This window comes from Phalangium opilio, unplaced genomic scaffold (assembly GCF_054372755.1).
Source record: "Phalangium opilio isolate 3A_F unplaced genomic scaffold, DU_Popi_V2 ptg000011l_1, whole genome shotgun sequence".
In the NCBI taxonomy this organism is placed as follows: domain Eukaryota; kingdom Metazoa; phylum Arthropoda; class Arachnida; order Opiliones; family Phalangiidae; genus Phalangium; species Phalangium opilio.
This window is the reverse complement of record NW_028324147.1, coordinates 7,893,840-7,907,011: the sequence shown is the minus strand read 5'-3', so window position 1 is coordinate 7,907,011 and position 13,172 is coordinate 7,893,840. Positions and strand designations below refer to the sequence as shown.

At 36.1% G+C, this 13,172-nt stretch overlaps 1 protein-coding gene across 3 annotated transcripts in view; it reads right to left on the bottom strand.

Annotated features, from left to right (window-relative positions):
* Nucleotides 1-13,172, bottom strand: part of LOC149710188 (uncharacterized) — a 321,109-nt gene that overhangs the window by 96,525 nt on the left and 211,412 nt on the right. For all 3 annotated transcript variants that reach the window (XM_089859972.1, XM_089859953.1, XM_089859959.1), the window contains one exon: nt 3,474-3,591. The gene's annotated coding sequence lies outside the window, so the exon portion shown is untranslated. The remainder of the gene's footprint in view (nt 1-3,473; nt 3,592-13,172) is intronic.

Sequence of the window (13,172 nt, the reverse complement as noted above, 5' to 3'; positions counted from 1 at the left end):
AAAAAATTATGCCCCAGGGAGCTAAGAACCGCGCAAATAACTTTGACATCACACAAGAGATTTTTTTTTTTTTGGTCAGGAAAAAAATCCTACTATACTAACGCTGCTTGGTGTGGCGGTTTTAATGCTCTAACTTAAAAGATGAATCATTAGCATATTTTTTATTTTTTTAATACGAATGGGGAGATTTGTTTTAGTTCCATCCCCATGATTCATTTCCGAAATGAACGCATTCAACTCAAATTGTTGAAGTAGACGACGTGGAACTATGGTCAACTGATTAATTACGAAGCACAATCCAGCTCAATTTTAAGGACCATTCAGACTAAGATTTTTGAATACTAAAATAGCCGAATTAAAAATGACAAATACCCACAAGAGCCCGCCAAGAATCCTAAAACTTTTCATATATCGTCTGCTAAAGCATAGCTTACTCGATCATGCTATTACTAAGACATGATCGAGTGATCTATGGCTAAAGAAAAGGCGCTAAGGAGGTGGTGCCATCTCGATACTGCCCGACGAAACTGAAAATTTTCAAAACTAAACCAGCATAGCTCACTCGATCATGCATTACTAAGTCATGATCGAGTAAGCTAAGCCTAAAGAAAAGGCGCTAAGGAGGTGGTGCCATCTCGACACTGCCCGGCGAAACTGAAAATTTTCAAACTAAAGCTGCGAATATTTTAGGTAGTCGTTGGCACGTGTGAACGTAAGATTTTGGTCTAATCTGAATGGGCCTTCAGTCTCAAAACCTTTCATGCTACTTTTTTACAACCCAACTTTCACTTTCACAAGAGATGTGACGTTAATAACGCGAATATGACCAACTTGTTCAATCCCTTTCCTCCTTTCCTAAAGTAATACAGTATGTTTTTTATATCATTGAAGCTTTCTCTGAGACTTGAGGGGTGAAAATTCCGTTTTTATGAGGTTTTAGAGACAGATTTTTTCCTCGGTTTCTCTCTCTCTCTTGTTGGAAAAGAGAGTGAGATGGAGAGGGAGGAGGAGAAAAAAAGAGTTCTTCCATTTTTTAAAGAAAATCTTTTTTCTCTCCAGTTTTTTTTTCACTTGATCCAACCTTGAGGGACAGACAATGGCCAGAAAGGGATTTTTTTCCACTCGATTTATAGATGACGATATTTTTAAGGCAAAAAAGCGAAACCTTTTCAAGACTTTTTTCATCCATCCAACCCCAAAGTATTAGAAGATTATTTAAGTGTTTGTCAAAGGGTGAAACAGAAAAAAATGTGATTTTTTTTCTCTATGCTTCTTAGATCAAAAGTTTCACTTCCTCCATGAATATTGAATGTTGTTGGGTTAAGAGTATGACAGTTTCTAAATACACACTAAATACAAATGTCATGTTGTGGTATAAAAGAGTAGATGAAGTACAGGAGTATGGGCTAAGTAGCACTGGTTAGTATGATTGATATCGGTCAAGTTTGGGGTCAAACTCGACAATTAAATTTCTCACTTATCTTTCTGAACCGAGTCTAAACACTTGTCACCATAAGTTCAAAAGATACGTTCCATAAGTTTCTCAATGGTTACTGTGAGCTTGTCATGAAGTGACGTAGGTGAAACGTCATAGATTCTCGTATATACTAGTCAAAAGATTAGTAATGCAGACTAAATAGGAAGATGGACTGTAAAACCGAGTGTAGTCAATTCTCGCTTGTCGTTCTCGAACTAGCTCGAGCTGTAAGTCTCTAGCATTACGAAGTATATGCAGCGTCATACATATGGAACATATCTTATCTGGTTCACCGCATTTCAACCAATAAGAAAGTTGAGAAAAATGCGCGCGCACTTCGGAAGCTTAGAGGAAAACTTTAAAAGCGAGAACAGTATAAGTCAATCCTTCTACTCCTACACTTAACATCCTCTTTGTTTACATCAAGATTTGAAGCTATTAACACCAGAATTTGACCAACTAAAGTTTACTAATCTAACAAGAAATAGTGAAAATTTCAAATGATTTGGACAGAAACTACGTCAGTTATTGCGACACAAAGTCGGTTAAGTTTGTGATTCCAACATTCTGGCGACGTTTGTTTCAACTCAAGATAATACAGAGTGAGAGAGAAAGTGTACCCCAATTCTTCGAGAATGAAAACTCTTTGGTGTATTACTGACATGTTTATGTTAGTCGCGGTTAATATCAAATTCTCTTTTCTCACGCCTAAACCCTTTCCCCTAAAGAATCCATCGCCGCTTTTTATCCCAAAACAGTTTCAAAGAAAAACTAACTTACGATATATTTTTTTATTATTCGATAACCGCCATGAAGGTCAGAAGATTTAAATACTTTTTTCTCTTCTCTCTCACTCGAGAAGCGGTAATAAATTTGGGATCTTTTTTTTATTATTAAGCATAACGTGGTATTGAAGATTTTTACCGTTAACAATGAAAATATCCCCATTCGCGACCTTCATAATTTTAAATTTTCACTTTTTAGTATTTGAGCTCTTAAAAAAAACCTATATTTTTTAACATTTGACCATATGCTATTACGCTGTTATTAGAAATGTTAAAATTTTCCCAGGATAAATGTTTTCTACGCGATTAAAGTCCTGGTAGAGGGCGTAATAGCTCCGCAACTATAATTTGGCGCCATCTATGAATGATTTTAATTACGTGAAAGGGAAAGTTACCCGGGAAATACGATATCTAAATGTTCTCTAGGGGAGAACAACTGCTAGAAGGCGGGGTACCTCTATAAATGTATCTTAGCGCCATCTATGAATGGTTTTAAGTACGTGTAAGTGGCAGGCTACTCGGGAAATGCAATTCACAATCCGTCGTCTACTTATCTATCTCTAGGTACATCCGAGAGGAAGCACGGAGAAATAAAACGGGAGATGAAAGGGAAATTAGACACTTGCCGGATTCGTCTCCAATATTAAGTTAAGATATCTCTGCGCCACTTCCGGAAGTGACAATGCCAGGTGCCATTAAATTGGGCAAATGAAGTAACGCATCCTAGTCTCTCAATGTGTCGCGAAACAGGTCAGGGATTTGGCCGATTACTGATTTCAAGGGTAGAAGTTCATGGCTGAAGTCAAGAGATGGGGAATTCCATACAGAAATCATACCAATTACTTTAAATTTGCATAATCAATAGATGGCGCTATTACCCAATTACGCACCCCGATTACAATTAAGGAAAACATATTTTCCGCACATGCCTACTGAGATTACGTGACTAGGGTGTGTTAATTAATATTATTATGGTTTAACAACGTTCATTTTTGACCAAACTGGTGACGTCGATTGTACTGTAACGTACTAAGTGGCCTTACTACTCGATCAGCGCATAAAGAAACAAAATTCTTAAAAAGCCATTGGTTTAATCGCGATGTGTTATGACGTCATAAAATTGGTATTTATATCTACAGTTAATATTTCATATATAACCAATTTTGGTTTAATATTCAAAGTAGGAATTTAATAAATTGAATTTGACTTACATTCTTGGCGTATTTGTCAGGGTGTCTTCTAAAAATACGTGTCAGGAGCCTTCAGTGCATGCACAAGACGTGTTTCAGTAACTGGCCTCCAGAAAAATATACTTTGCAAGTTTAAGATCTGTAGAAGAAAAAAAAATAGGAAAAAAAGGCTACATTAAAATTTAATATTTCAAGGTATATTATGTAAATGTGAAATATCTATAATTACATTACCGAAAAACTATTTGAAAAGCTAAATAAAAATTAGGACCCAACCTCCAAACTACCTTGAAACATACATACCATTTCCCAATAATTATATTATGTTATATTTCGATTCAAATTTGTTTAATTATATCGTAATACTCGAGTCAGGTTTACAAAATTGTCTTTCCGAGTTTTTTTTTTGAAACGAGGAAAAATGGAGAGTAAAAAACTTTAAAGAAGACAAATCGTTTTTAGGTAATAGTAGGTAAACCATTAAGGCAATAGATACTGCCAAAATCTCGTTAACTAAGAATTCAAAATGAATAATATTTGGACCTTGGAATAAGAATATAGTTACACTATTAAGATATTTTTTACACGCGTACTAGTAGCAAAGGCACCCGGTGCTGCCCCTCAGGACATTTTTTTTCCTGTCACCATTTTGAAAGATGTACCCGAAAAGCCTTAAAAAGTCCGTCTACAGATATAGTGAATCAGTATACTAGTGAAATCTGTTGAAACGCGGAGATATTATTCCATAAAGAAAGTTTATTTACATATCTGGCCGCCATTTTTTTCAAGATGGTCGCGGATTGGAATAATCTTTCTTATAAATCATAAATAGCTTAAGATAAATCGTAAACGACCCCCAAGATAAATCGTAAACGACCCCCAAGATAAATCGTAAACGACCCCCAAGATAAATCGTAAACGACCCCCAAGATAAATCGTAAACGACCCCCAAGATAAATGGTAAACGACCCCCAAGATAAATCGTAAACGACCCCCAAGATAAATCGTAAACGACCCCCAAGATAAATCGTAAACGACCCCCAAGATAAATCGTAAACGACCCCCAAGATAAATCGTAAACGACCCCCAAGATAAATCGTAAACGACCCCCAAGATAAATCGTAAACGACCCCCAAGATAAATCGTAAACGACCCCCAAGATAAATCGTAAACGACCCCCAAGATAAATCGTAAACGACCCCCAAGATAAATCGTAAACGACCCCCAAGATAAATCGTAAACGACCCCCAAGATAAATCGTAAACGACCCCCAAGATAAATCGTAAACGACCCCCAAGATAAATCGTAAACGACCCCCAAGATAAATCGTAAACGACCCCCAAGATAAATCGTAAACGACCCCCAAGATAAATGGTAAACGACCCCCAAGATAAATGGTAAACGACCCCCAAGATAAATCGTAAACGACCCCCAAGATAAATCGTAAACGACCCCCAAGATAAATCGTAAACGACCCCCAAGATAAATCGTAAACGACCCCCAAGATAAATCGTAAACGACCCCCAGGATAAATTGTAAACGACCCCCAAGATAAATCGTAAACGACCCCCAAGATAAATCGTAAACGACCCCCAAGATAAATCGTAAACGACCCCCAAGATAAATCGTAAACGACCCCCAAGATAAATCGTAAACGACCCCCAAGATAAATCGTAAACGACCCCCAAGATAAATCGTAAACGACCCCCAAGATAAATCGTAAACGACCCCCAAGATAAATCGTAAACGACCCCCAAGATAAATCGTAAACGACCCCCAAGATAAATCGTAAACGACCCCCAAGATAAATCGTAAATAACCCCAAGATAAATCGTAAATAACCCCAAGATAAATCGTAACCAACCCAAGATAAATCGCAAATAGCCTAAGAGAAATCGCAAATAGCCTAATATAAATAGCGAGTATCGGATGTCTTGTTTCTTGTAAAATATTAAGAATCATTTGTTTCGGTAATTTTTTTTTTCAATGACGTGAGTTTAAGATCATTTAAATTTCATTGATATCTTTCACGGAATGTAACTGATGGCGAATAAGGAATAAGACGGGAATATTAACGTCACCTAGCCTTTACCTCATATGAAATTAAAATACCCGAAACGACATATATATAATTTTATCTACAGTTTGAATAAAAATTTCACCCTAAAATTAAAATCATTATACCGTAGTACAAGATTAAAATATCCTGAAAATCGCCTTAAAACGTAATTAACAAATTTAGATAAAAAAATATAAATGACATAAAAATATAGTCGAAGGTCGAATTATTCCAATATATATAAGTTATCCAATGTATAAACAACCTTATTAAAAACTCGACTTAAAAAAACTAGGAATAAAAAATTAATAGAAAAAAGCTCCCAAATTAAGTCAAAAATTCGATGTGGCCCGTTTTAATTGTATTGGCGTCATTTAGACGGGAGCTTGAGGGAGGAGATACAACGGGGTTTAAGAAAATTGAACGAAAAAGCTCGTTGCTTCATTGGTAAAAGCGGAATTACAAGATTAGATGGTTTAACTAGGGTTCAGAGAATTATTTTGAAAAATATTCAAGCCAAGGAGTATGGAGAACGACATCCGTCACTTGGAGCCAATTGTCTCGCACCTTTCTCCTACCGCCTCATCGCTAATAATGGGGGCCTGAGCATCGTCTGCATCATGAAGGGTTAAAAAGAAAAAAACCGGTATGTGGATCAGTTACCAGTCCACTGAAGTCATTATTTGAAGCCAAATCTAAGGTCTTTGTTGTCCACAGCGGAAAAATTAGGTGGTCAAACACCATATTACTTAAACCCACGGCTTTGGAAAAGGGTCTGTAGCGGAACCGTTATATCTCGAATATTTTAAACTACATTCCCCTGTCTGCATCGACTCTGCGCAATTTTATGGCGCATGCACGACGTCACGTTACGGGATGAGACTCTCATCATGAGAGAAAGAAAGTTCCGATTTCTGTCTGTCTACTATTAGGCCTCCCATACAATTTTCATACCTCACGCCCTCTAGTACGCTAGATAAACACAATACCGGAATAGCATACTCTTTGATTTACTGTCTCTTTTCTCAATCAATGAACTTAAAGAGCCTGTGAAGGCGAGTAAATGATTCCAAATACGTCAGAGGCACGTGACCGAGGAAAGGCATGGTACAAAAAGAAACTTAGTCCGTTATATATCGAAAACTAGCACTACAATCTCGCTTAAAGCCTTAAACCATGGACTAGGCTCTAGTCCCACTCCATGTGCATGCAGTCTTTGTATCTTGGCGTCACGTGGTGCCTGTGACGTATTTCAAATAATAATGACCCCCCGACCCCGATGCCTTCTTTACAGTCCCTTTGAAGATTCAGGAGAAAGAATTCTCAACCATTGCATCTATAAATATTTTCCAAAATTTAGAAAGGGGAAAATTCTCGAATCAATTAATTAGTCACCAAGGGGGGACGTCTTCCCACGACCCACCAGAATTAAAAAAAAATATATAAATTCGACGCTAGTGTATATACATAATGAAGAGAAGGGTGCCGTCCCCCTCCCTCCCCCCACCTTGCCCGCGATGCATTGAAGGAGACACCCGCGCCACCCTCGGAAAAATATCGTATTAGACACCCGGGGTGATTTACTGCCTTATTTTTTGAGGCCACGTATGCCCCCCTTTAGAACCCCCGGGCCGACAAAAATGCTAATTTCAGAGGAACCCCTTAATTTCCCTGTACCTTCGTTACCCCTCGCCTTTAGTAATATATACGCAGTGCTGCCAGGACACCCTTTCAGAGATGTCACTCTCCGTAGTTTGGGGTAAAAAGGGGAATTTTTTTACTAAAGCAGGAAGAATAAAAAAATATGGTTGCGCTTGATTAATCGGGTAGGACCCCCCCCCCTTTTAACCCCTCCTCCACCCATACAATTACAGTATGCAATGCTAAAGTTGATGACGGGTTAAGGATTTTCTTTAAGGATCAGAAGCAAGTATCTGGTTCGAAACGCAAAACAAATTCATTATGTTGTTTCATTTATTAGTTGTGAAAATTAGAAAGATGTTAAAAGTTTAATTCAAAAACACATGCAGGTGTGTGACATGGTTAAAATATACTAGATTTTAGCTATTTCAAACCGAAAACCAAACATATTTTTCAAGTATCACAGGGATTTGTCTGAAGTTACACTTTCAGGGTGTTTGATTACTTTTCTGGCCGCCATCTTTAAAAAATGGCCGCCGAGGATTCGAAAATATTTTATAGCGAGTACTTACTGCTATAAAATAATGTCCCAGCAACAAAGTTTCAACTTCGTAATAGATAAGTGGTATGAATTGATCGCGCGTTGGTGGGCCGTGTCAGTCAGCCTAAAATTGTGGATACAGATTCTAATATTATGACCTGACGTTATTTGGGCTACCAAAGATAGCAGCATGTTTAAGCCCTAATAATCTATAGGACATAACAGACCAGCATACGAAATAATAATAAAATCAGTTGAAAGGTAAGGAAGTTATTCAGTAAGAAAGGTTTTCATACATTACTGGTCGCCATTTTTCAAGATGGCCGCGTATTGAAAAAATATTTGATACCGAGTAGCTACAACTAAAGGGTAACATCGCTGCAAAATTTCAGCTTCCTGCGTAAAGCGGTTTGGGCTGGGCGTTGATTATCAGTAAGCCAATCAGGATTGATAATAGTTTGAAATATTTTCGTTTCTCATCTATATCAACCTCCAACTGAAGTTACTTAGTTTCGCCTCTAAATTTTTTCTCTTAAGCAAAGATACGTTCTTAATGAAATCTTCCCACTAAATAAAAACGTCAAATGAAATCAATTGAGAGAGAGCGGGAAATCGAAAGCTATGATGAGTTGATGCTTAAACTGGAGGAATCGAATGCCATAATCATTTATATGGAAATAACAACGCATCTCAGATATTTTTTAAAAGAAGCGGTTAACATTCCCAGAGATTCCAAGCGCGAACCGAAATACTTCATTCCAGAAGGGGATAATAGAAGAAGGATGACACTCTGTATCCTCTTAATACTTTAGTTACGTAATATGATTCTTCCCACACTCACCCCTTTTTGTTTGCTCTCTCGCTTCAGATGGGCATCGCACCGTGTTAGAGTGAATTCTATAACTGTTTGGTACTAAATCCTCAGCAATCAATCCACAAACCTTGACTGTCTTGACGTGGGACAAAAACACACAAGCGCATGCCTTGGCAAATAGCTTGGCGCTAATAGAGAGTATAATGATGAGGGAACTATTTATCGCGTATGTCATTCGGTTTAGTAACCTTGTGTACTCCAAATGTTGGGAATCATCATGTTACAATTACCCAAGCCGGCCGCCGCTTTGTGCAAGTACACTTCTCTCGAAGAGAAGTATTATATACTTCTGATTATTCTAATCAGGTTATTAGCAGCGATGCATTTTCTAACCATACCTTCTAACATTAACTAAAAAATGACACATTTCTTTTTAACGTGGCTACTTAGAAATTCGTTAGAGATTTTTCGAGATATATCGTATTTCTCGACGGAATTTTGCTGCTAGAAAATTTATTCTAGTGGCCACTTTTTTACCGAGGAATAAATTAAATATATATAAAAAAAATTCTTTCTTCTTTTTCGGTGGAAGTCGGTGTCGCAATATTTGAATATACATTGTCTCGAATTACGCCCTTTCCTTTTTACTCATTATACAATATAAGACCCAATATTCCCCTCAATTTTTGGCAAGAAAAACATTTTAGTCACAAACGCATTCTTAGCATTGAAAAGTTTCTAATCACATTTGTTCTTGCTTGGATTTTAATTTTCTATTAAACAGGAAACAGTGTCGTAATGTTAAACAAATCTATTCATTGCCAACTTTGTCATAACGGTTTCACATGGTTGAATTTAACGAATCTATGAAAAACCATGATGTCATTTGAGTACCCAAATTTAGAGTATCTTTTAAAGAAGAAATTTCAAAAATTGCACCTTCTAACAGCGAATTTAAAAATTATCAAGGTTTAGTAACCAAATTTTAATAACACTAACATGTAAGTAACCAAATATTTCAGCAACCTTTTAAGTGAAAAAAGAAACGATGTATACCATGTTCTAATTTCGAAAAACTCTTGATATAAAAAATTAAAGCCAATCACTAAGTTAAATTTTTGCGATTTTAGTACAAACTTTATAAAATCTAATGCCACATAAAATTTAATTGAGATGGGCCGATATCGATATTTGCCTAAACCGATAAATCGGTATCGGTTTATACTGGTATTGGCCCATCTCTAAGGTCATTTAAAGAGACTCATCAACGGGAAAGAGCAAGCACCCGAAACGGGCATAATTCTATTTTAGTATTTTAATACTGAAGAATAAAAAACTGCATTTAACCTTTAATAGTAATTATTCTAGGAAAGGCTTCAATTCATATTGTTCTCCGTATTAAAAATAATAATAATAATTGCGGTACGGAACAATTCGTGACAAACAATATAATGGTTATATTTCATACTGGCGCAAAACGACAATTTAAAAATTCACGATTATACGATTACAATTGACGAAAATAAATTTTAAAAATTATTATAATATTAAAGCTGCAAGATTTTAAAACAATGAACGGATTCGTGTTCCTCTTTTTGGTCGCGGCTATAAGAGACAATTCGCCAGTTACTTATTTTTCTTTATAATAATCTTTAATTTGTATTTTTGCTCTAAACTGGTATGGTTCCCCTCCTCCCACCACAATTATGACAATGTCCACGTAACGTTTAAGTTTAAAACAATAAAAGGTGATCATGATCGCGCCCTCGAGCGTCAATCAGAAATTCCAAGACATATTTTACGCAACAATAAAACGATTTTTAAACGACGATTAAAATCCTTTAAAGGTAGGTATATCTCCTTCAATGAATATATTAAATTTCTTCGTGAATTTGCAATTAACGTTCAGGTTTCTTTTTTTTTTAATTATATTTTTTTGTGGATTTTTATTTCGGGGCAATTGAATCATTTTATCTAGTAAGAAAAAAGAAATAAATATATGTGGTTGTTCTGTAAAATATTGACTATTTGCCTCTGAAATAATTCCTAACTCTTAGAACCTATTGCGCATTTTTCCATTCATGACGTCACAGCAGCGTCACTCATCAAAATGGAGTACGAGAAACATTGTTTAGAGCTAGCACCAAAATCTTAAAAATAAATAGGATAAAAACTTAAAAAGGGACTCTTCATAATAAAAAAAGGGTTAAATATGACCAAAGTTTAAATTTAGGAGCCCAAAATTTAAATGTTATAAGCCTTTGAACATCGTATCACTCAGTTTTCAGATTTTCAATAAAATAAGTTTTATTTTAGAAACTGAAAGACAATTTCTAATTTAATTAAGGGGTCATCCCTAAAACACTCAAATCATAACTCGAAAACATTTCCCCTTAGGGCAAAATGTCATAGAACATTTTGGACTCAAAATCGCCCAAAGAACATCCCCTTAATTTATGGCAGACTTATCAGAGACACCCTGTATATACCTGACAGTTCAATAAAAAAAATCCACCAAACACTTTAGTAAATCATCCCTTCGAACGTTCTGTCAGCAAAATCAAAAATCATAGTTTAAAATTAATGGTGTAGTTGAATAAATTCATGAGTATTTACTTCCGCTCTTGATCCGAAGATAGAAACATTACATTCATTCATCCAAAGTTTGTATTTATACGGAGTTTGCAATAAGGGCGATGAGGCAGATACGTTTATCTAAATGGAAGTTGGAATATTTGGAAAGATGTTTTTTATGCCGTTCTTAGGTTGGATGATAGTATCAACTCAAGAGTTACGACAAAGGCTACTATTTACGAGAAAAGGTACTTTAATGATTACAAAGTCGTGACTTCCATTGTTGGCGACCGCCATGAGCTACCGAGTAACCCAGGAGGAGGCGCTCATTCACATAATGAGGCGCAGTTTAAACATCACAAACCATTTTAAGTTCCACCTCTGATTATGTATAAATGTTTAACGCAATTTATTTAACAGGCTGAAATCTCTTATTACTAAACTATAGGAACGAACCTGGAGAAGATTTTTTACAATTCTGGTCGCCATCTTTCAAAGATGGCGGAGGGATTGTTCAATCCCAAAAGACACGAATACAGTTTTTAGGATATAACGAGACAGTTTCTCTAAATATTGATGAACTCGGTTGAAAGATACAGACGTTGTTTCTTTAAGGAAGCTTTTTTCACAATTCAGGTCGCCATTTTTCAAGATGGCCACGGATTTGAAAAATCTTTCTTGTGTGTACCTACTTATGAATAACGGACGCTATTCCTTTATGGAAGCTTTTTTCACAATTCAGGTCGCCATTTTTTCAAGATGGCCAAGATTTGAAGAATAAGACTTATGAATAACGTCCCTGCAAAATGTTTACTTTCTAGATAAAGCTGCTTGAGCTGGACGTTATCAGCCTGTCAGTCAAGACTTGAATCATTATTTTTCCAATTCGAATGAAGTAATAAACAGCAATTTAATGAAGTCTGATCCATTCTTAAATTAACTAACTATGGGTTCTGTTCTAGAAATTAGAAATTAGAATAGCTAGAAATATTTTTAAAACACCACTTAGTTTCAAACTTTAAATCGAGTGTTAAGTCAACGAAACTTCAATATGGTTCAACCATCTTGTTTCATAGTAATTTACTGGAGAAGAAGCGACAAATTTGTAACTCGCTTAAATTTAAATTATTTAACCGGGCTGTCTCCAAGACAAAAGACAAGATTATCTAATCTTCCCATCAGAAATTTAGGATAAATAAATTGGAACAATATGAAATCGGGAAATCGTTCGTTCGCCTGAACAATCGCGTGCGCCTTTTAAAACGTCTTTAAAGCCCGAGACGATTATAATTTAAAAATGTTAAGTTGCGTAATAAGTTAAATTGAACGGGGTAATTTACGAAATTTCAGAAAATAATTTCCCTATTAAAATTTATATATATCACGAACAACAAAAGCGGGAAATGAACAAATCCGAGAACGTACGTAACAATGATTTAAATTCCTTAACGTTTTCAATTGTCCCGATTGTTCCACATTATTTACGAAAGTGAATCGTCCCAAATGACCTCGATTAAACGATATAAAACCTAAAGGATGTCTGTCTATATGGAAAAATAACTGATATTATACTCAAACAGCTAAAGTGAATTAACTCGAAGTAAGAAGAACCATCATTCGAAGAAATGAGATTCATTTGCGTTACTTTTCATACTTAAATTTACTCAGAAACCTTAATTCATAACGAGTTCCGTGACGTGTAATCATTTGGGTATTGGGCTTTTAACCCCTCCGAGTGACGATGACGTCACGGAGAGGTATTACACTTGACGTGTCTGTGTGTCTGTTATCGCGTTCTCAGTTGCCATATCGGAGCAAGCGCAAGCGTTTTCGCAGAAAACAATTTTTGGCTTCTACTCCATTATCATCGTTATGGTTTACATGTACGCGGCGATCAGCGAGGGTTACGAGAGACGACTAGCCTCCCAATGGCAGGGCTTCCACCAAAGGTTTACGCAATTGCGGCTTTTCATATCAATTATTGTGAATCAATCGCCTTATATACCCTTAACCCTTTACTTCCATAAATTGTTAAAGAGGCATACGCTAGAATTCAAACGTCAACAATAGCCATGTTTAAATTGACTTTAG